The sequence below is a fragment of the Apodemus sylvaticus genome, chromosome 1 (assembly GCF_947179515.1).
Source record: "Apodemus sylvaticus chromosome 1, mApoSyl1.1, whole genome shotgun sequence".
Taxonomy (NCBI): Eukaryota; Metazoa; Chordata; class Mammalia; order Rodentia; family Muridae; genus Apodemus; species Apodemus sylvaticus.
Window position 1 is genome coordinate 95,502,758 of NC_067472.1, and position 23,423 is coordinate 95,526,180.

A 23,423-nucleotide genomic window follows, 5' to 3' on the forward strand; every position below is an offset into this window, starting at 1 on the left:
CAATTCTAGGAAGTCTTTAATTTCTTAATTTCTGTCTTGACCCATTTTTTCATTTAGTAGAGAGCTGTTCAGTTTCCATGAGTTTGTAAGCTCTTTGTTGTTTCTGTTATTGGTATTTAACTTAGATAGTGTGCAGGGAGTTATTTTAAATTTTCTTGTATCTGTTAAGACTTGCTTTGTGTTCAGGTATGTGGTGAGTTTGGGAGAATTTTTCATGAGGTGCTGAAAGGAAGATATATTCTTTTATATTTGGGTCAAATGTTCTGTAAATATCTGTTAGGTTCATTTGATTTATGACATAAGTTAGCTCTAGCATGTCTCTGTTTAGTTTTTGTGTGTATGAACTATCAATTGGCAAGAGTTGGGTACTGAAGTCTCCCACTATCAGTGTGTGAGGCTCAATATGTGATCTAAGTTGTGGTAGTGTTTCTTTTATGAATTTGCGTTCCCTTGTGTCTAGTGCATAGATGTTAAGAATAGCAATGTCTTCTGTTTGTTTGTTTGTTTGTTTGTTTGTTTAATGAGTATGTAGTGTCCTCTATCTTCTAATCTATTTTGTCAGATACTGAAATGACTATACTAGCTTGCTTTTAGACCCATTTGGAATTTCTATTTAAAACCTTTTACCATGGTGATATCTATCCTTGTTGTTGAGGTGTTTCTTGAATGCAGTGGAAGGGTGGATCCTGTTTTCAGAACTATTCTGTTAGATGTGTCTTTTTATTGGGGGAATTGAGACCATCAATATTGAGAGATATCAATGAGCAGTGTTGATTCCTGTTATTTTGTTGTTGTTGTTGGTGGTGGTGACATCTGTGATGTATGTGCCTGTGCCTGTGTCTGTGCCTGTACCTGTGTTTTTGTGTATATGTGAGTACACTTGTGTGCTTTCCCTCTTGATTTGCTGGTCTGGGATCATTTATTCTCTTCATTTTTTCTCTGCATGTTAACCTCTTTACGTTGTTTTTCTTCTAGCACTTTCTGTATGTCTGGATTTATAGATGTTTCTTAAATTTGGTGTTATCATGAGATGTCTTATTTTATACATCTATTGTGATTCAAAGTTTTGCAGAGTATAATTGTCTGGGCTGGCATCTATGGTCTCAGAATCTGTAGAACATCTGTCCATGTCCTTCTGGGTTTTATATTGTGAAGTCAGGTGTTATTCTAATAGGTTTGCCCTGATATGTTACTTGGTCTTTTCCCTGCAGCTTTTTATACTCTTTCTTTGTTCTGTACATTATTTTGATCATTATGTGCTGAGAGTAATTTCTGATCAGTCTATTTGATGTGCTGTATACTTGTTACCTTGACAGGTCTCTGCTGTAGGTTAGGGAAATTTTCTTCTGTTTTTGTTGAAAATATTTTCTTTGACCTAGATTTCTTTTCCTTCCTTTATTCCTATTTTTCTTATACTATCCCAGATTTCCTGGATGTTTTGTGCCAGGATTTTTTTTGGGGTGGGGGTAGGCAGTGTGCTTATTCAACACATGGTTTCTCTGTGTATCCCTTGCTGTCCTAGAATTACATCTATATACAAGGCTGGCCTTGAACTCATAGAGATCGACTTGCCTCTGCCTTCTGAGTGCTGGGATTAAAGGATTGCATTACTTCCTAGCTGTGCCAGAATTTTTTTTTATACTTAACACTTTCTTTGACTGAGATATCCATTTTTTTATGATGTCTTCAATGCCTGAATTCTGTTTCATCTCTATTATTCTGTTGTGAAACTTGCCTTTGATGTTCCTGTCTGAGTTCTTAAAATTTTCCATTTACAAATTTCCCTGATTTGGGGGTGTTTTTGTTTTTTATTTTATTTATACTTTTAGTTTCTGAATGGTTTTATGAATTTCTTTTCACTGTATTGTCATAGGATTCACATTTCTTCTTTAAGGATCTCTATCTTTGTAGACTATTTAAGGTATTTTATTGTGCTTCAGCTTTGTTGCAGTTCTCAGAGCCTGCTGTGGGAGGACTGCTGTGGGAGGACTGCTGTGGGAGAACTGCTGGGCTCTCCTGGAGACATATTCTGGCTGTTACTGATTGTGTTTTTATGCAGGTGTCTGGCATCTGGGTATGGGAAGATGGTATTTCTAGGGGCTGATCTTCTCTTGCCTAGGTTTGCTCCTTGGTTTCTGTTTCCCTCTCTAGATTTTAGGGGATTATGGTGGTTGTGTTACCTGGTAAGAAATTCTTCTAGGATCCTGATAGGTGTGGAGATTCCAGATAAAATGTGTTTCTAGATAGTAGGAGCTTCCACTTAGGAATGGAGATGGGCTAGGAGGAGGATTGAGGGAGGGAAGCAGGGTGCTTTTTCAGAGTCTGCTTAGTTCCCTGGAATAGGAGCAGGGAATGAAGAGAGGCAGGATACTCTTTTAATTTGCTTTTAAAAACTACTGGTTTTATATTTGCTCTGCTTTGAATGTAATGAGAAAAGTTACTTTCTTTAATATTTTTTTTCATATTTAAAATTAGTTTTCCCAGGCTGGAGAAATGGCTTTAGTGGTTAAGAGGACTCCCAGCTCTTCCAAATTGGTCCTGAGTTCAATTCCCAGTACCCACTGTCTTACACCATCTTCTGGTATATCAGATGTATATGTAAAATATCCAGATACATAAAATAATATATAAATAAAATCAGTGTTCTTTTATAGGTGATCTTAATTACTTTTCATAATTTGGAATATATAATTTTACATTTCTTAAAAATTGCTTACAATAATTCAAGTTCACTGCCCAAATAAACTGAGTTAAACTTTGCTACCCAAAATTGTGCTATTTCCATTTGGACTTCTTAAACCAAGTAAAAGAAATGATAGAAGAAAAAAGCTGTCATTCCTTGAAATTTCCTAAGAACTGAAATTTTACTGTAACTGACAGTTATGTTGGTTTAGATGATTTCATCCTTTTTTGATGGAGTTCCTTCTGTAAGAAGTGGTATAAGCACCAGGTAGCCCAGAAGCTGTAGTTGCTGTGAAATAGAAGACTAAGGTGATTATCAACTGTTGGCCATGTCCACTAAGCTGATAACCTTTTGTGTGTATGTGTGAACAAAGCAATTTAATTATCACCTTTACAAGGGTATAAATGTTTTTCAATGTGTAGCATTTTATCAGCATTATTATGCATTTAGAAAATTTTGCTTTGAATATTGTGAATTATGTCATTGCTAATAGCTTTTTTAAAGAGAGGAAGAATAATTTTTTTGTCTCTGACATCCACTGAATGTTACCTGTATTGCAAACATTAAATAGTGATTAGTTATTTTTATTACTATGCCAACTGAGTACTATTCCTCGGTGCTTATCTCAGCTCACTGGGTCTTTAATGGGATACTTTGTCCAGAATTGACACTGAGCAATATGGATACTCTTCATGAACTCACAGATGCTGGAGTAACAAGCCTGTTTATAGGAAATTGAATTCATATTATGTCTTATAGAGATGTGGAGATTAAAATAGTTGGGAAAGATTCTTTGAGGAAGGAAATAGTATCAAGGAGAAGAAGGTAGTTCTTGAAATCTATGGGCATGTGTATAAACAAGTTTGTATTGTATTTTTCAGAAAGTTTATTCTTTCTCTTAGCTCCCCAAATCCTCTGTTTTGGTCACTAATTCACACATGGTATATGCTGTTTTGTATTGTGTGTATGTTTTAATACTTTTCTGTCCAGTACCAAATCAGATTTATTCCCAGAGAGTAAAGATTATGCTTGAGTATATAGTAAGTGGTCAGTGATATTTAGTTAAGTATCTCACTAAAATTGTTCTGATAATGTTACAATAATTTTTTTAATGTATCATTTCTTTTATGATGTGTCAGAATTACCGTCAATATTCCTTGTTCATAGGTTCTAGATCTGAGAAATAAAGAGGAGAAAAGTTGCATTTGATTTAGCATATATGACTAATTCCCAGGCTTTATATACAAGTGAATTTTCTTTTAACTATTTTAATATACTAATTTTAATGGTTTGAGGCGGTTTTTCATTGTCTTCTTTTTCTTTTCTTCTTTTTTTGAAATAGGTTCACTATGTCACCATGGTTAGCCTACAACCTACTGTATAGATCAGGATGTCCTTGAGCTTTCTTCTTCCCTTTCTCTAGTGCTGTGATTTCAGTCATGTCCCACAGTGCCTAACTTCAGTTCTGATAGTTTTATTTTTCAATAACATGGTGTATTTCTCCTGTTGGTAAGTGGTTTGGGCCCACAGACTCTTCTTTCACTATGTATATGCATAATTTAGTTGAATATGCACAGTATAAGATTTATTATTTTAAGAGTAGTATTATGTGGCTTTAAGTGAATTAATGAAATTGGAAATTACCTGCTTCTTATTTTAGTTTTCATTGGTTATGTATTAAATCTTGTTTTTCTGGGTTCTGATGTGAGACATGCCTATATTGTGGCAGTCTGTCTTTCTCATCTGTGGACAGCTGATTATGATGTTACTGTCTCAAAGGAACTTTCTTCCTTATGTGTTTGATAATGTAACATTGAAAAGTGTCTTCTTCTAGACTCCTTTTCAAGTGTTGTTCCCTTTGAAGTTCAGAGGAAGCACCCATTTGCCATCATCCAGATACATTTGGACTGAGCTCCAGAGTAGAACATTTTGTTCTGTTTGTTCTAATTTTTTTCACAAGATAAAGACAAACAGCTTAACTAGATATCTATCTCTGGTTGTTGCTTTTAACAATAATATTTAGCAGGGAGCATGTATTCTGCAAATGCCTTTCTCAGAAGATCTGCATTAAGTGAATAAGCAGTAAACACTCTGTGACCAACAGATGATGGGTTCTAAAGTTAGCCAACTGTCCACATGAAGCTAAGACATTGTTTCTGTTTTGGTAAATAAAACTCATCTTGTTTAGACAGGTTTTTATCAAAAACAATGTTAACACTTCATACCAAACATTATTATGAAGCTCATGAGGACTAAAACTAACAAATTTCAACTGCTTGAATCATAGTTCATTAGTTCTCTTTAGCTGTATGTTTTGATTCATTTCCAAATCACAGGTTCTACAGTGTCCTGTGTTTTGAGGTGACATCTATTATGCAGTGTTCTATCCAGTCAGCTTTTTTTTTTAAAACAATTCTCTTCATCCTTTTTTAAGACTTTATTTATTTTATATATGTGAGTACACTATAGCTGCCTTCAGACACACCAGAAGAGGGCATTGAATCCCATTACAGATGGTTGTGAGCTACCATGTGGTTGCTGGGATTTGAACTTAGGACTTCTGGAAGAGCAGTCAGTGCTCTTAACCACTGAGCCATCTCTCCAGCCCTCCAGTCATCATTTATAGCAACGTTTAGTTCAATTTTTGCACTCAAATATCATCTGTGGCTTGAATTGTACCTTGAAACTTATTTTATTTGGTTTTGGGTATATGAAGGATAATTTTGATGCAGGTGTTTTCTGAGGCTTATGTACTTTGTATCTGAGTAAATTCTTATCAGGTACCAAGAAAGAAAACAGGTTCAAAGAGTTGTAGACATTTCTAATCTCTTGTATGAGTCCACAAAATAGAAAGTCACTCTTCATGTATTTTTAAGTCCAGATATTTTCTTGAATTATTTCTATGTTTAAGTTAATCACCAGAAATACAAACAATGAATGAAGAGAAAGACTTCATCTGTCTCACTGTGGTTCTAATTATATAGAATGAGGGTGGAATATAGTAATTTTTCAATAGATTAATTGGATCAATTGCTTTCAGCATGAAGGTCCCCAATCATTTATATTTTTTATCACACATACACACAAACATACACCCTGAATCCTCCTTTGAAAAACTGTCCCTCTGTTCCCTCTACTATCCAACTGGTTGTGATTCAGGTTCCAGGTTTGGTATGCTCCATGAGTCAACAACCTTCTGTTCCTCTTTGCAATATCAGTAACAGTGAAAATGATACTGATTACCTGTAAGCTTCAATACTACTGCTGTGATTGGCTACTGCTATAGCATGTTATGATTTCAGCACTAGGGAATGTTCTAATCATTTACATGCTTATGATTTAATCCTGATTGTTTTATGAGAGACATTTTGTGTTCAAAACTCCCTCTGTAGCTGATCTTGAGTTTGTCAATTTTCTCAAAATCATTCCAAATAATTCAATTAATTCATTGTTATCCATTAATATTTCTGAATGCATTGTATGTTGTATGCATGACTTTTGGTGGGAAGAAAGGGAGACATGATCTCACAATGTAGCCTAGATTGATCTGGCCTTGAACTCATGGATCCTTCTGTTTCTGAAACACAAAGCACTTAAAAAAAAAAGGGATTAAAAACCCAATCACAATGTCATTATCATACCTAACAGATAAGAGTTCGTAAATATTACCAAACATCATTTAATCTTCACACATCTGTTTGTGTATATGCATTTGGAACACAAGTATTTTAAATATTTTTCTTCTTTCTTTTCTTTTCTTTCTTCTTCTTTTTCTTCTTCTTCTTTTTCTTCTTCTTCTCCTCCTCCTCCTTCCTTCTCCTCTTCTTCTCTTCTTCCTTCTCCTCCTCTTTTCCTCTTCTTTCTTCTCCTCTTCCTTCTCTCCCTCCTCCTTCCTCTTCTTCTCTTCCTCCTCCTCCTCTCCTCCTCCTTTTCCTTCTCCTCCTCTTCTCCTCTTCCACCTTCCTTCTTCCCCCCTCCTCCTCTTTGTCCTCCCCGTCCTCCTCTCCATTTTGTTTTCGTCTGTTTATCAAGATAAAGTTTTTCTATTTTATCCCTGGTTATACTGGAACTTGCTCTATAGACCATGTTGACCTAGAACTCAGAGATCTCCCTGCCTCTTACTCCTGAAGGCTTAATTATTTCTGTTTTTTTATAGTCATCAAAATAATTTAAAATAGTTAAATGCCTCTAAAATATACATCTTATCTTCTGAAGCTAAAAGAAATATGCACTCAACCAGTTTTTAAAATCTGTTTGGAAAATTAAACATGACAGAACTAGAAAAAATTGCTTATCAAGTCCTCTATGAAAGGAAATTGTGAAAAGTTTCTAATTAGATAGAAATCCTTTATATCCAAAGGAGAATACGCAGCATAATTGTGGCTTCATAGAATGAATTGGGTAGTGTTCCTTCTGTTTCTATTTTGTGAACTAGTTTCAAGAGCATCAATATTAGGTGCTTTCTTTGAAAGACTGATAGAATTCAACACTAAACCCATCTGATCTTGGGCTTTTGTTGGTTGGGAGGCTTTTAATGACTGCTTCTATTTCTTTAGGTGTTATGGGACTGTTCAGATGGTTTATGTGATCCTGATTTAACTTTGGCATCTGGTATCTGTCTAGAAAGTTGTCCATTTCATCCAGATTTTCCAGTTTTGTTGTGTATAGGCTTTTGTAGTAGGATCTGATGGTTTTTTTTTTTTAATTTCCTCAGTTTCTGTTGTTATATCTTCTTTTTCATTTCTGATTTTGTTAATACAGATACTGTCTCTGTGCCCTCTGGTTAGTCTGGCTATCTTATTGATTTTTCTCAAAGGACTACCCCCTGGTTTTATTGATTCTTTGTATAGTTCTTTTTGTTTCTACTTGGTTGATTTCAGCCCTGAGTTTGATTATTTCCTGCTGTCTGTTTCTCTTCTTTTTGCTTCTTTTTGTTCTAGAGCTTTCAGGTGTGCTGTTAAGCTGCTGATGTATGCTCTCTCCAGTTTCTTTTTTCTTTCTTTCTTTCTTTCTTTTTTTTGGATTTGGTTTTTTCAAGACAGGCTTTCTCTGTGTAGCCCAGGCTGTCCTGGAACTCACTCTGTAGACCAGGCTGGCCTCGAACTCAGAGATCCGCCTGCCTCTGCCACCCAGAGTGCTGGGATTACAGGCGTGAGCCACCACCGCCCTCCAGATTCTTTTTGGAGGCACTCAGAGCTGAGTTTTCCTCTTAGCACAGCTTTCATTGTGTCCCATAAGTTTGGGTATGTTGTGCCTTCATTTTTATTAAATTCTAAAAAGTCTTTAATTTCTTTATTTCTTCCTTGACCAAGTTATCATTGAGTAGAGCATTGTTCAGCTTCCATATATATGTGGGCTTTCTGTTTAAGGCAATTGAAAACTAGCCTTAATCCACTGTGATCTGATAGGATGCATGGGATTATTTCAATCTTCTTGTATCTGTTGAGGCCTGTTTTGTAACAGAGTATATGGTCAGTTTTGAAGAAGGTACCATAAGGTGCTGAGATGAAGGTATATTCTTTTATTTTCGGATGAAATATTCTATAGATATCTGTTAAGTCCATTTGGTCCATAATTTCTGTTAGTTTCAGTGTGTATCTGTTTAGTTTCCATGATCTGTCCATTGGTAGGAGTGGAGTGTTGAAGTCTCCCACTATTATTGTGTGGGGTGCAGTGTGTGCTTTGTGCTTTAGTAGAGTTTCTTTTATGAATGTGGACACCCTTGCATTTGGAGAATAGATGTTCAGAATTGAGAGTTCTCCTTGGTAGATTTTTCCTCTAATAAGTATGAAGTGTCCTTCCTTATCCCTTTTGATAACTTTTTTTGAAAGTTGCTCTTATTCGATATTAGAATGGCTACTCCAGCTTATTTCTTAGGACCATTCGCCTGGAAAATTGTTTTCCAGCCCTTGGCTCTGAGGTAGTGTCTTTCTTTGACACTGAGGTACATTTCCTGTATGCAGCAAAGTGTTTGGTCCTGTTTACCTATCCAGTCTATATCTTTTTATTGGAGAATTGAGTCCATTGATATTAAGAGAGATTAAGGCATAGTGATATTTTTGATGTTATTTTTATGTTTGTGTGGTTATCCTCTTTTGGATTTGATGAAAGAAGATTAATTTCTTGCTTTTTCTAGGGTGTAGTTTTCTTCCTTGTGTTGGTGTTTTGTATCTATTATCCTTCATAGGGCTAGATTTATGGAAAGCTATTGTGTAAATTTGGTTTTGTCATGGAATACCTCGATTTCTCCTTCCATGGGAATTGAGAGTTTTTCTGGGTATAGTAGCCTGGGTTGGCATTTGTGTTCCCTCAGGGTCTGTATGACATCTGCCCAGGCTCTTCTGGCTTTCATAGTCTCTTGTGAGAAGTCTGGTGTAATTCTGATAGGTCTTCCTTTTATGTTACTTGACCTTTTTCTCTCACTGCTTTTAATATTCTTTCTTTGTTTAGTGCATTTGGTGTTTTGATTATTATATGATGGCAAGAATTTCTGTTCTGGTCTAGTCTATTTGGAGTTCTGTAGGCCTCTTGTATGTTCATGGGTATCTCTTTCTTTAGGTTAGGGAAGTTTTCTTCTATAATTTTGTTGAAGATATTTACTGGCCCTTTAAGTTGGGAATCTTCACTCTCTTCTATACCTATTATCCTTAGGTTTGGTCTTCTCATTGTGTCCTGGATTTCCTGGATGTTTTGGGTTAGGAGCTTTTTGCATTTTGTGTTTTCTTTGACTGTTGTGTCAGTGTTTTCTATGGTATCTTCTGCACCTGAGATTCTCTCTTCTATCTCTTGTATTCTGTTGGTAATGCTTGCATCTATGACTCCTGATCTCTTTCTTGGGTTTCCTATCTCCAGAGGTGCCTCGCTTTGTGATTTCTTTATTGTTTCTCTTTCCATTTTTAGATCCTGGGTGGTTTGATTCAATTTGTCTGCCCTCCTGGGAGACCAGCTCTCTCCCAGCAGTATTTGGGTATGGAGCACTGTGACTCAGGATCAGCTCTGGGCACAGATGAAAATGGAAGGATCCTGTTCCAGGTTGCTCCTAGTTTCCTCTGTCATGAGGGCTCCCAGTGGGTCCCTCTGAGTAGAAGTGGTGGTCTTACCTGTGCTCACAGGCTTGTCAGCACTCCTGGGAGGCCCACTCTCTCTTAGCAGTAGTTGAGTAAGGAGAACTGAGGCACAGAATCAGCTCTCTGCACAGATGGAAACCGGAAGCCTTTTCCAGTGGTTTCCCCAGAGTGTTTCAGATCAGTTACAGTCATTCAAGACCTCTTCAACTTTTGAAATAAACCTTTCCCACTCCGAGGCTGTGGTGAAGTCTGTGATCTCAAACACTTCGGACTCAGCCTCACTGTCTCCTGCCATTGTGCACAATAGAACATTAAGCCAGGGACCTAAATATGTCTTAATCTATAATTTTTTCTTTGATTTTTTTCAAAAGTCATTTGTTAAAGAAAGTACTCTTCCTTGGGTTTCATTTATAAAAAAAAAAACCATACTTTCACTTAAAAGTTAAAATATTTCAAATTTTAATGCCCCTTTTGAGAACTATAGAAAACACATACATTAAATCAATTTTCTGTTTCTTAAGATGATTTTTATTGAGCACATGTTGAGCACTTACAAAAGACTTGTTAATGACTGCATGCTGCCTTATGATCACAGTTGCTCAAACCTTTTATTTTCCATAAGTGGTTCTAGGGATTGACCCTAGGGTCTTGGCACATATTGGAAAAAATTTCTGCCACTCAGCTGCTGTACTCTATTTGTAGCCTGTAGACTGTATGATGTATACTTTTTGTTAAGGGGTCAGTTGGCAATATTATACTAATTTCTTTTTGTCTTGAGAACATGCGAATGGAATTTTTAACCCCAAGTAATAGCATACTTTCTGTTATACAGGAAATTAGTAAAATTTCGGTGTTTCTACTTTACCAGAAAAGAAGAAGTATTAAAATGGTACTCACCTTGTTTCCTCTATTTAACTGAGAAATTTAAATTTCCTGAAAAATCAAGGAATTTATATGACTACTGTTGATTTTAAATTTTTATTAAAAGTTCTTTTCTGAGACATTATGCATATGTGTTTCTGACTCTTAAAAGAGTACATTTAAAGGAGTGAGCAGATTTTTTGGTTCTAAAAGACTGTAAAATGTGAACTTTCTAGAATCCTCCTTTTCTCTCTCTCTCTTTTTTTTTAATATTTTTATTTTCTATATTCTTTGTTTACATTCCAAATGATTTCTCCTTTCCCAGATCCCCCTCCCCATATGTTCCATAAACCTTCTTCTCTCTATCCATTCTCCAATCACCTCCCTCCTTTTTCTCTGTCCTTATATTCCCCTCCAATGCTAGATCAGTCCTTTCCAGGATCAAGACCCTCTCCATATTTCTTCATGGGAGTCATTTGTTATGCGATTTGTGCCTTGGGTATTCAGGGCTTCTGGGCTAATTAATATCCACTTATCAGAGATTGCATTCCATGTGTATTCTTTTGTGATTGGGTTACCTCACTTAGGATGATATTTTCCAGATCAAACCATTTGCCATAAATTTTGTGATTCATTGTTTGTAATTGCTGAGTAGTATTCCATTGTGTAAATATACCACATTTTCTGTATCCATTTCTCAGTTGAAGGACACCTGGGTTCTTTCCAGCTTCTGGCTACTACAAATAGGGCTGCTATGAATATAGTGGAACATGTGTCCTTATTGCATGCTGAAGAATCCTCTGGATATATGCCCAGGAGTGGTATAACAGGGTCCTCAGGAAGTGTCATGCCCAGTTTTCTGAGGAACCGCCAGACTGATTTCCAAAGTGGTTGCACCATCTTGCAATCCCACCAGCAGTGGAGGAGTGTTCCTCTTTCTCCACATCCTCGCCAATACCTGCTGTCTCCTGAGTTTTTGACCTTAGCCATTCTGACTGGTGTGAGGTGAAATCTCCGAGTTGTTTTGATTTGCATTTCCCTAATAATTAATGATGTTGAACATTTCTTAAGGTGTTTCTCAGCTCTCCGAAGTTCTTCATGTGAAAATTCTTTGTTTAGCTCTGTACCCCACTTTTTAATGGGGTTATTTGGTTCTCTGGGTTCTACCTTCTTGAGTTCTTTGTATATATTAGATATTACAGATTTAGGGTTGGTGAAGATCCTTTCCCAATCTGTTGGTTGACGTTTTGTCCTTTTGACAGTGTCCTTTGCCTTACAGAAACCTTGTAGTTTTATGAGGTCCCATTTGTCAATTCTTGATCTTAGAGCGTAAGCTATGGGTGTTCTATTCAGGAACTTTTCCCCTGTGCCCATGTCCTCAAGGGTCTTCCCCAGTTTCTTTTCGATTAGTTTCAGTGTGTCAGGTTTTATGTGGAGGTCCTTGATCCACTTGGAATTGAGCTTAGTACAAGGAGATAAGAATGGATAGATTCGAATTCATCTGCATGCTGACCTCCAATTGAACCAGGACCATTTGTTGAAAAGACTATCTTTTTTCCACTGGATGCTTTCAGCTCCTTTGTCGAAGACCAAGTGACCATAGGTGTGTTGGTTCATTTCTGGGTCTTCAATCCTATTCCATTGATCCGCTTGCCTGACATTGTACCAATACCATGCAGTTTTTATCACTATTGCTCTGTAGTAAAGTTTAAAGTCTGGGATACTGAATCCCCGTGAAGTTCTTTTACTGTTGAGAATAGTTTTAGCTATCCTGGTTTTTTTGTTATTCCAGATAAATTTGAGAATTGCTCTTTCTAGCTCTATGAAGAACTGGGTTGGGATTTTTATGGGGATAGCATTGAATCTGTAGATTGCCTTTGGCAAGATGGCCATTTTAACTATATTAATCCTGCCAATCCACGAGCATGGAAGATTTTTCCATTTTCTGAGATCTTCTTCGATTTCCTTCTTCAGAGATCTGAAGTTCTTGTCATATAGGTCTTTCACTTGTTTGGTTAGAGTCACCCCAAGATACTTTATGCTGTTTGTAGCTATTGTGAAGGGAGTCATTTCCCTAATTTCTTTCTGAGTCTGCTTGTCCTTTGAGTATATGAAGGCTACTGATTTGCTTGCATTGATTTTGTAGCCAGCCCCTTTGCTGAAGTTGTTTACCAGCTGTAGGAGTTCTCTTGTAGAGTTTTTAGGGTCACTTAAGTATACTATCATATCATTGGCAAATAGTGATATTTTTACTTCTTCCTTTCCAATTTGTATCCCTTGGACTTCCTAATGTTGTCTAATTGCTCTAGCTAGGACTTCAAGAACTATATTGAAAAGATATGGAGAGAGGGGGCAGCCTTGTCTAGTCCCTGATTTTAGTGGGATTGCTTCAAGTTTCTCTCCATTTAGTTTGATGTTGGCTACCAGTTTGCTGTATATTGCTTTTACTATGTTTAGGTATGGGCCTTGATTTCCTGTCCTTTCCAAGACTTTTAGCATGAAAGGATGCTGAATTTTGTCAAATGCTTTTTCAGCATCTAATGAAATGATCATGTGGTTTTTTTTCTTTGAGTTTGTTTATGTAGTGGATAGCATTGATGGACTTCCTTATATTGAACCATCCCTGCATCCCTGGGATGAAGCCTACTTGATCATGGTGGATGATCGTTTTGATGTGTTCTTGGATTCGATGGGCAAGAATTTTATGTATTTTTGCATTGATATTCATAAGGGAAATTGGCCTGAAATTATCTTTCTTAGTTGGATCTTTGTGTGGTTTTGGTATCAGCGTAATAGTGGCTTCGAAGAAGGAGTTTCTATTTGGTGGAAAATTTTGAAGAGTATTGGTGTTAAGTCTTCTTTGAAGGTCTAATAAAATTCAGCACTGAAACCATTTGGTCCTGTGCTTTTTTGGGTTGGAAGGCTATCTATGACCCGTTCTATTTCTTTAGGGGTTATGGGTCTGTTTAGATGGTCTATTTGATCCTGGTTTAATTTTGGCAATTGGTATTTGTCTAAGAAAATGTTCATTTCCTCGAGATTCTCCAGTTGTGTTGAGTACATGTTTTTGTAGTATGATCTGATGATTTTTTGAATTTCCTCAGTTTATGTTGTAATATCTCCGTTTTCATTTCTAATTTTGTTAATTTTGGATACTTTCTCTGTGCCCTTTGGTTAGTCTGGCTAAGGGGTAATCTATCTTGTTGATTTTTTCAAAGAACCAGCTTTTGGTTTTGTTGATTCTTTGTATGGTTCTCTTTGTTTCTACTTGATTGATTTCAGCCCTGAGTTTGATGATTTCCTGTCTTCTTCTCCTGGGTGAATTAGCTTCTTTTTGTTCCAGGACTTTCAGTTGTTCCGTTAATCTTCTAGTGTATGCTCTCTAGAATTGTTTTTTGGAGGCACTCAAAGGTATGAGTTTTCCTCTTAGCACTGCTTTCATTGTGTCCCATAGATTTGTGTATGTTGTGCCTTCATTTTCATTAAATTCTAAGAAATCTTTCATTTCTTTCTTTATTTCTTCCTTTATTTCTTCCTTGACCAAGGTATCATTGAGTAGAGTATTGTTCAGTTTCCATGTGTATGTGGACTTTCTGTTGTTTTTATTGTTATTTAAGACCACTTTTATTCCATAATGATCTGATAAGAGGCATGGGATCATTTCAATCTTCTTATATTCGTTGAGGTCTGTCTTGTGACCAACTATATGATCTATTTTGGAGAAGGTACCATGAGGTGCTGAGAAAAAGGTATATTCTTTTGCTTTAGGATGAAAAGTTATATATATATATATATATATATATATATATATAATCTGTTAACTCCAATTGGTCCAAAGCTTCAATTAGTTTCACTGTCTCCCTGTTTAGTTTCTGTTTTCCTGATCGGTCCATTGAGGAAAGGGCAGTGTTGAAGTCACCCACAACTATTGTGTCAGGTGCAATGTGTGCTTTGAGCTTTAGTGAAGTTTCTTTTATGAATGAGGGCGCCCTTTTATTTGGGGCATAGATGTTCAGGATTGAGAGTTCTTGTTGGAATTTTCCTTTGACCAGCATGAAGTGACCTTCTATGTCTCTTTTGATGACATTAGGTTGAAAGTCAATTTTATCTGATATTAGAATGGCAACTCTGGCTTGTTTCCTGGGACCATTTGCTTGTAGAATTGTCTTCCAGCCTTTTACCTAAGGTAGTTTTTGTCTTTGACACTGAGGTGTGTTTCCTGTCTGCAGCAAAATGTAGGGTCCTGTTTACGTAACCAGTCTGTTAGTCTATGTCTTTTTATTGGGGAATTGAGTCCATTGATGTTAAGAGATATTAAGGAGTAGTGGTTATTGCTTCCTATCATTTTTTATTTTAATTTTATACGTGTGTGGTTATCTTCTTTGGGTTTGATGAAAGAAGCTTAATATCCAGCTTTTTCCAGGGTATAGTTTCCCTCGTTGTAATGGTGTTTTCCCCCTATTATCCTTTGTAGGGCTGGGTTTGTGGAAAGATATTGTGTAAATTTGGTTTTGTCATGGAATATCTTGGTTTCTCCATCTATGGTAATTGAGAGTTTCACTGGGTATAGTAGTCTCGGCTGGCATTTGTGTTCTCTTAGAGTCTGCATGTGCTCTGCCCAGGATCTTCTAGCTTTCATGGTCTGTGGTGAGAAATCTTCATTTCTAATTTTGTTAATTTGGATACTGTCTCTGTGCCCTTTGGGTAGTCTGGTTAAGGGTTTATCTATCTTGTTGATTTTTTCAAAGAACCAGCTCCTGGTTTGGTTGATTCTTTGTATGGTTATCTTTGTTTCTAATTGATTGATTTCAGCCCTGAGTTTGATGATTTCCTGTCTCCTTCTTCTGGGTGAATTAGCTTCTTTTTGTTCCAGGGCTTTCAGTTGTGCCATTAAGCTTCTAGTGTATGCTCTCTCCATTTTCTTTTTGGAGGCACTCACGGCTATGAGTTTTCCTCTTAGCACTGCTTTCATTGTGTCCCAGAAAGTTGGGTATGTTGTGCCTTTATTTTCGTTAAATTCTAAAACGTCTTTGACTTCTTTATTTCTTCCTTGACCAAGGTATCATTGAGTAGTGTATTATTCAGTTTCCATATGTATGTGAGCTTTCTGTTGTTTTTGTTGCTATTGAAGACCACTTTTACACCACAGTGATCTGATAGGAGGCATGGGATTATTTCGATCTTATATTTGTTGAGGTCTGTCTTGTGACCAGTTATATGATCTATTTTGGAGAAGGTACCATGAGGTGCTGAGAAAAAGGTATATTCTTTTGCTTTGGGATGAAATGTTCTATATATATCTGTTAAATCCAATTGATCCAAAGTTTCAATTAGTTTCACTGTGTCCCTGTTTAATTTCTGCTGTTAGTTGGTCTTGTTGTCACTGGCAACTCCGGCTTGTTTCCTGAGACCATTTGCTTGTACAATTGTCTTCCAGCCTTTTACTCTAAGGTAGTTTTTGTCTTTGACACTGAGGTGTGTTTCCTATATGCAGCAAAATATAGGGTCCAGTTTACATATCCAGTCTGTTAGTCTATGTCTTTTTATTGTGGAATTGAGTCCATTGATGTTAAGAGATATCAAGGAATAGTGATTATTGCTTCCTATCATTTTTGATGTTAATTTTATATTTGAGTGGTTATCTTCTGTTGGGTTTGATAAAAGAAGGTTATTATCTTGCTTTTTCCAGGGTATAGTTTCCCTCCTTGTATTGGTGTTTTCCCCCTGTTAATCCTTTGTAGGACTAGGTTTGTGGAAAGACATTGTGTAAATTTGGTTTTGTCATGGAATATCTTGGTTTTTCTATCTTTAGTGATTGAGAGTTTTGCTGGGTATGGTAGTCTTGGCTGGCATTTGTGTTCCCTTAGAATCTGCATGAGGTCTGCCCAGGATCTTCTAGCTTTCATGGTCTCTGGTAAGAAGTCTGGTGCAATTCTGATAGGTCTTCCTTTATATGTTACTTGCCCTTTTTCTCTTACTGCCCTAAGTATTCTTTCTTTGTTTAGTACCTTTGGGGTTTTGATTATTATGTGACAGGAGGTATTTCTGTTCTGATCCAGTCTGTTTGGAGTTCTGTAGGCTTCTTGTATATTTATGGGCATCTCTCTCTTTACATTAGGGAAGTTTTCTTCCATAATTTTGTTGAAGATATTTGCTGGCCTTTTAAGTTGTAAATCTTCACTCATCTATGTCTATAAGCCTTAGGTTTGGTCTTCTCATTGTGTCCTGGATTTCCTGGATGTTTTGGGTTACAAGCTTTTTGCATTTTGTATTTTCTTTGACTGTTGACTCCATGGTTTCTACGGTATCTTCGGCATCTGAGATTCTTTCATCTATCTCTTGTATTCTGTTGTTGATATTTTCATCTATGGCCCCTGATTTCTTCCCAATGTTTTCTATCTCCAAAGTTGTCTCCCTTTGTGATTTCTTAGTTGTTTCTACTTCTAGTTTTAGATCCTGGATGGTTTTGCTCAGCTCCTTCACTTGCTTATTTGTGTTTTCCTGTAATTCTTTAAGAGATTTTTGTGTTTCCTCTTTCATGACTTCTGCCTGTTAACCAAAGTTCTCCTGTATTTCTTTAAGTGATTTTTCATTTCCTCCTTATTGGCTACTATCTTTTGACCCATATTCTCCTGAATTTCTTTAAGTGATTTTTGTGTTTCCCTTGTAAGGGCTTCTTGCTTTTGATCATTTTTCTCCTGAATTTCTTTAAGAGATTTATTTATGTCCTTCATGTGTTCCGCTAACAGCATCATGACCAGTGATTTTAAATCCAAATCTTGTTTTACTGGTGTGATGGGGGTATCCAGGACTTGCTGTTGTAGGAGAATTGGGTTCAGATGCTGCCATATTGCCTTGATTTCTGTTAGTAACGTTCCCACATCTGCCTTTAGCCATTTAGTTCTCACTGGTGTTAGTTGGTCTTGTTGTCACTGGCTGGTGCGTCAACCTCCTGTGAGCCTGTAAGGCTGTTTCTGTGACACTGTATGACTGGGTTTCCCCTGGCACAGATTGCCTTCCTCTTGTGTGCCGTTGGAGCCCTGCCGAGTCTTGCCACAAGTAATGTTATACTTGGGTTGTCTCAGTGAACCTGGTGCTCCCTGACTGCTCTGTCATGGAGCAAAGGTGGTGGTGGAGAGTCCCTCTAAATGCTGACCACCCCGTAGGGCACAAGCCCCACGACAGGCTGACACACAGACAAACCGCCTATCTGCCCATGACCTGGGTGCAGGCAGACCCCTGGTGGTTTGCGCCCCCAGAGATCTTAAATTCAGGATATCTCAGTACTTGGTGTTGCCTTTCTGCTCTGGCAGGCAGCGAAGATGGCGGCGGGGAGTCACTCCCTGTTGCTGATCCCCTTGTAGGACACAGGCCCCACAACAGACTGGCACACAGACGAACTGCCTGTCTGCCCAGGTCCTGGGTGCAGGCAGACCTCTGGCTGTTTGTACCCCCAGAGATCTTAAACTCGGGATATCTCAGTACCTGGTGCTGCCTTTTTGCTCAGGCAGGCAGCGAAGATGGCGGTGGGGAGTCCACATTAACATTTTAAACATGTCCTCATCTCCTTTCACATTTATTTTCTAGGTAATACTGAAATATAATTTGGGTTTGTGTGTAGGAGGTCTTTAAGGTAAAGCAGATTTCATCTGCCATACTTAACTGGAATTCATTAATAACTTATTATTTTGCTTATTTTGTACTTTCAGATTTATTTTTTCTAATATATTTATTTATTTATTTGTTATTTATGTATAGTTTTACTCTCCTCCCCCACCCTCCCCATTTACCCTCCAACTATTCTACATCCCATATCTCTTCCCCACCCCATTGGATGTCTCCACCTCCCATCCCCCACCCACCTGTCCTCTAAACTCCCTGGGGCCTCTAGTCTCTTGAGGGTTAAGTGTATCCCTGAGTCAACCCACACCCAGCAGTCCTCTGCTGTATGTGTTAGGGCCTCATATGAGCTGGTATATGCTGCCCGGTTGGTGGTCCAGTGTTTGAGAGATCTTGGGGTGGGGGTGGGGGGACAGGGTAGATTGTCCAGGTTAATTGAAACTGCTGGTCCTCCTACAGGGTTGTCCTCCTCAGCTGCTTTCAGCCTTTTCCTAATTCAACAACAGAGGTCAGCTGCTTCTGTCCATTGGTTGGGCTCAAATATCTGCATCTGATTCTTTCAGCTGCTTGTTGGGTCTTCCAGGGTCTTCCAGAGTGCGGTCATGCCAGGTCCATTTTTGTGAGCTCTCCACAGCCTCAGTAATAGTGTAAGGCCTTGGAACATCCCCTTGAGCTCACATTTTGGGCCTGTCCTTGAACCACCTTCCTCAGGCTCCTCTTCATTTCCATCCCTGCAGTTCTTTCAGACAGGAACAATTATGGGTCAGAGTTGTGACTGTGGGATGGCAGTCCCCTCCCTCATTTGATGCCCTGTCTTCATCCTGGAGGTGGGCTCTATAAGTTCCCTCTTTCTACTGTCAGGCATTTTATCTAAGATCCTCCCTCCCTTTGAGTCTTGAGAGTTTCTCACCTCCCAGGTCTCTGGTGCATTCTGGAGGCTTCTCCCAACCTCCTACCTCCAGAGGTTGCCTGTTTTGGTTGTTTCTGCTGGCCCTCAGGGCTTTTCCCTTACCCAATACCAGATCAGGTTCCCCTCCCACCCCATCCTGTCCACTTTCCCTCCCAGGTCCCTCCCTCCCTCCCCAGTTGTGATTGCTTTCTTCTCTCTCCCAAGTGGGACTGAGGTGTCCTCACTTGGGCCCTTCATCCTGTTGACTTTTTGAGTTCTGTGGACTGTAGGTAGTCTGTACTTCATATTTATAATTGACTTGTAGTTTTATGTTTCATTTTAAAGTTTGAATGTTAGAAGTTTATTCTAAAAGCTTATTTTTCTCTCTGATATTGCCACTTAAAAATTTTATATTTAAAGTCTTATGTAGGACTCTTATAAGACTAATATATCAAAATGTTCAATACTTGAGAAATGTTGGCTCAGTCTGTGTTTTTGAATTATGAATGTAATCTGTTTTTCTAATAGCTTACTACTGGTTTCATGTAAAATTAGTTCTTCTCATATCTTTCTCTATGCCTACCTTATATGAGTTTCATGTTCAGTCAGTTTGTTTAGATATTTTACGCTGATAATCATTATTTTATACATGATACTGAAGAAAACACAGTGTTAAATTATTCAATTATATATCTGTATTTTTTTTTTAAGAGAAGTATAGGGTTTAGGTAAGTTTCATTTTAAGCAAAGAGTTTTGGGTAGTCCCTGTAAAAGTACTTTATCAAAAAGATCCTTACTAAAATTGAGCATGATATGACACCCATTATTCAAAATAAAATATTTGAACTTCTCAAATATTTTACTTTTAAGTTGGATACTCTTTGAAACTCTTTTGTATTTCCTCTTTACTTAGAAAAATAATGTATACAAAGAATCGTGTTCTAACTCCTGTGGCCTGCCTTGGCATAGAGCTTAGTCTCTTCAGAGTTTTCTTTCATGTTTTTGTATTTTTTTTTTTAAAACCTGGCCATTGGTGGTGAACACTTTTATTTTATTTTATTTTATTTTAGTTTAGTTTAGTTTAGTTTAGTTTAGTTTAGTTTAGTTTAGTTTAGTTTAGTTTTTCAAGACAGGGTTTCTCTGTGTAGCCCTGGCTGTCCTGGAACTCACTCTGTAGACCAGGCTGGCCTCGAACTCAGAAATCCACCTGCCTCTGCCTCCCAAGTACTTTGATTAAAGGCGTGCGCCACCACTGCCCAGCTGGTGAACCCTTTTAATCCCAGAATTTGGGAGGCAGAGGCAGGCAGATCTCTGTTCAAGGACAGCCTTGTCTACAGAGTGAGTTCTAGGACAGTCAGGGCTACACAGAGAAACCCTGCCTCAAAAAAGAAAGTTGTTTTACTTAGCAAATCATTCTTCTTGGGTCTGTAATTTATAATAACATTATTCAAATATATTTTTAAAAAAGATTTTAAGCCTTATTTTATGTGTGTAAGTGTTTTCTGCCTGATGTAGGTGTATATGTGCAGTGTCAGGGCCAGAAGAGACTTTGATTCCCCTGGAACTGGAGTTACCAATTTTTGTGAGCCACCACATGGGTGATGAAAACCAAACCTGGATCTTGTCAAAGAACAGCAAAACTCTTAACCACTGAGCCATCACTTTATACTTATAGTAATAGATCTTTTTAAAAAACTACTTGTAAAATTTTTCGTAGAAATGTGACACACAAAAAAAATATTCTTGTGGTTACTTGGCCTTAAAAAAAAAAAAAAAAAAAAAGGAACTCAAGCGTAGTTAAACTTGTGCTTGTTTATACATACTCTGCAAAATGTCATAGTTCCATAAGAGAATATTGAGAACTATCCATAAAGGTTTCTATAGTACTGCAATAATTTCTTTTTTAAAAGGTTAACCTCCAAAACATCAAAATAGGGAGTAGGCTGAATTTCAACCAAAGTACCTGTGTTCCTGTAATGACACTGTGGTTACTGAAATGCTTGTGTTGCAGAGCTTTGTGGTGCATGCCTGTAGTCTCAAAGGCAGGAGGGTACATGGTGGATGTCACAGGAGCTGTATTGCAAGACTTTGTCTATATATACTGAGACATACACAGCATAACTTATGTCATTGAATGCCAAGAAAAAGGAGATTCATAGATTCATCGCTATGTATATGACAGATAGATCTCCATATATACATATATATATATATATATATATATATATATATATATATATATATGAAACAAAATATACATTCCTGTGCTCTGCCAAAGATGAACAGCTACAAATCATGGTGTGTTACAATATTTACTTTATTCTTATCTTATTTTTTCCTGCTATGAATTTATATGATTAAACTAATATCTCTAAACAATTTATAATAATCCATCAGTGAAAGGATGCAGTTCCTAGAGACTGCAGATTTGACCTCTCATTCTAACTCTATAACAATCTGGCCTTATGACCTTAGCATCCTATAGCCTTAGTTTTCATTGTAAACAAAGTCTTGGGAGTTATGGTTAGACAGTGTTTTTACAGAATCGAAGTCTCTATTTTTCTTTCTTTTTTTTTTTTTTAGGATTTTTTAAATTAATTTTTAAAATTTATATGAGTACACTATAGCTGTCTTCAGACACACCAGAAGACGGCATCAGATTCCATTACAGATGGTTGTGCATCACCATGTGTGGTTGCTGGGAATTGAACTCAGGTCCTCTGTAAGAGCAGTCAGTGCTCTTAACAACTGAGCTATCTCTCCAGCCCAAAGTTTCTATTTTTCAATTTCTCATTTTAATAGCTCTTTAATACAATATTAGATGCCATTAAATTATCATATGTTGTTAACTTAATTGCTTACAAACTTTAAACAAAGTAAAAACCATCAAAAAGATTAGCTTTAATTTACATACATGCATGTTTATAGCACCTAGTTGACCACCCCCACCCCTATAAAATGTTGTAATCCTACTTTAGTTTGTGGACTGTTGGACTGTTTTACTGAACATAATTTACTTCTAATGGTTGGGTAATGAAATAAAGTTAGTGTTTTTAATGCATTGCTGTTCAGAGTCCCGCAGTACTGAGCAGGTACTCCTAATTTTGCACTCTTGAGTCGGTAGCAAACTAAAATAAACTTTAGATTATCAAGGAATCCAGTGCTTGCCCAGATACATGGTAACATTTTCACAGACCGATTCTCTGAAATGGTGAGGTCAAGACAGAGTTGTTAAAAGACATACTTTGTTGTTTTTACCCATAAATATGTGAAGAAAATAACAGTGTTAGTCAGTTCATGTGATATGTTCATTGGTAACATCATTCCAAATACATGTGTCTCCTCAGTTATTTGAAGGCTGCCAAAATATAAGTGTATCAGTGTTGACAGTCAGTGCTGAGTGTTTTAGGTTTGCACCTGTGATAGCAATTGTTTCTCCTGTTTGCCAGTAAAAGACACTAGGGATCACAAAATCCCGAATTTCTTCTGTTTGTTTAAGGCTTATCGTTCTGTTATCATTCTTCTGTTCATTGTCTTTTAGTGACTATCCTGCTCCCAGCTGTCTAAATATTCTCTCACATTCCTGTCAGAGTGTGACTGGTGCCTAGGTTAGAAATTGTAATGCTGACTCCCATTTATTGGTTCTTCAGCATTTTAAGTGAAGAATTGAAATGGCTGAGCCATTTAGCATCATTGCTTTTCAAATCCAGATTCTAAGGGAAATACATCTCATTAAATACTCGGGTCACATCTTGATCCCAAAATCCTGTTACTGCTTCTCTGTGATACAGTGAATTTATATTTATAACGATAGTGTAAAGCTGTTTAATCATTGAGACTTCATTTTCAAATTCTCAGTTGTATACACTTTATTACCTGGATATTTACATATTCATTTCATGTGAGAATTCAGATCCAGATTTCCTGTTAAGTTTGACTCTGATGTTATTTTTTCAATGCATACTTTAAAATAATTCCTTTGTGTAATTGTAGTTTTATATTTGAAATAGGGGATAGCACATGTAACTAATGTATAGGTAATTCTATTGGCAACCTTTTAATGAAAAGCTAAGTAAAATTATCTGACCAGGCCAACCACAAAGTGCCATTTTTTTTCTTAGTTCTGGTTACATTAATAGGGTTATGAAGAAGCATTTACCTAATTGAAAATGATCTTTGGAATATCCCCTAATTTTAAAGTTTTTACTTTTTAATCTCACAGTTCTTGTTGTGGTATGAACAGAGAAATGGGTTGTTTGAGTTACTAAGGAAGCCTTTTTTTTTTAATTCTTTAAGACTTTTT

The 23,423-nt window shown here is 37.1% G+C and overlaps 1 protein-coding gene and 1 pseudogene across 3 annotated transcripts in view; one reads left to right on the top strand and one right to left on the bottom strand.

The window, feature by feature from the left end:
* LOC127684576 (40S ribosomal protein S8-like) overlaps positions 1 to 21,176 on the bottom strand; it is a 33,401-nt pseudogene extending 12,225 nt beyond the window's left edge.
* Sbf2 (SET binding factor 2) overlaps positions 1 to 23,423 on the top strand; it is a 365,757-nt gene that overhangs the window by 121,525 nt on the left and 220,809 nt on the right. The window lies entirely within an intron of this gene.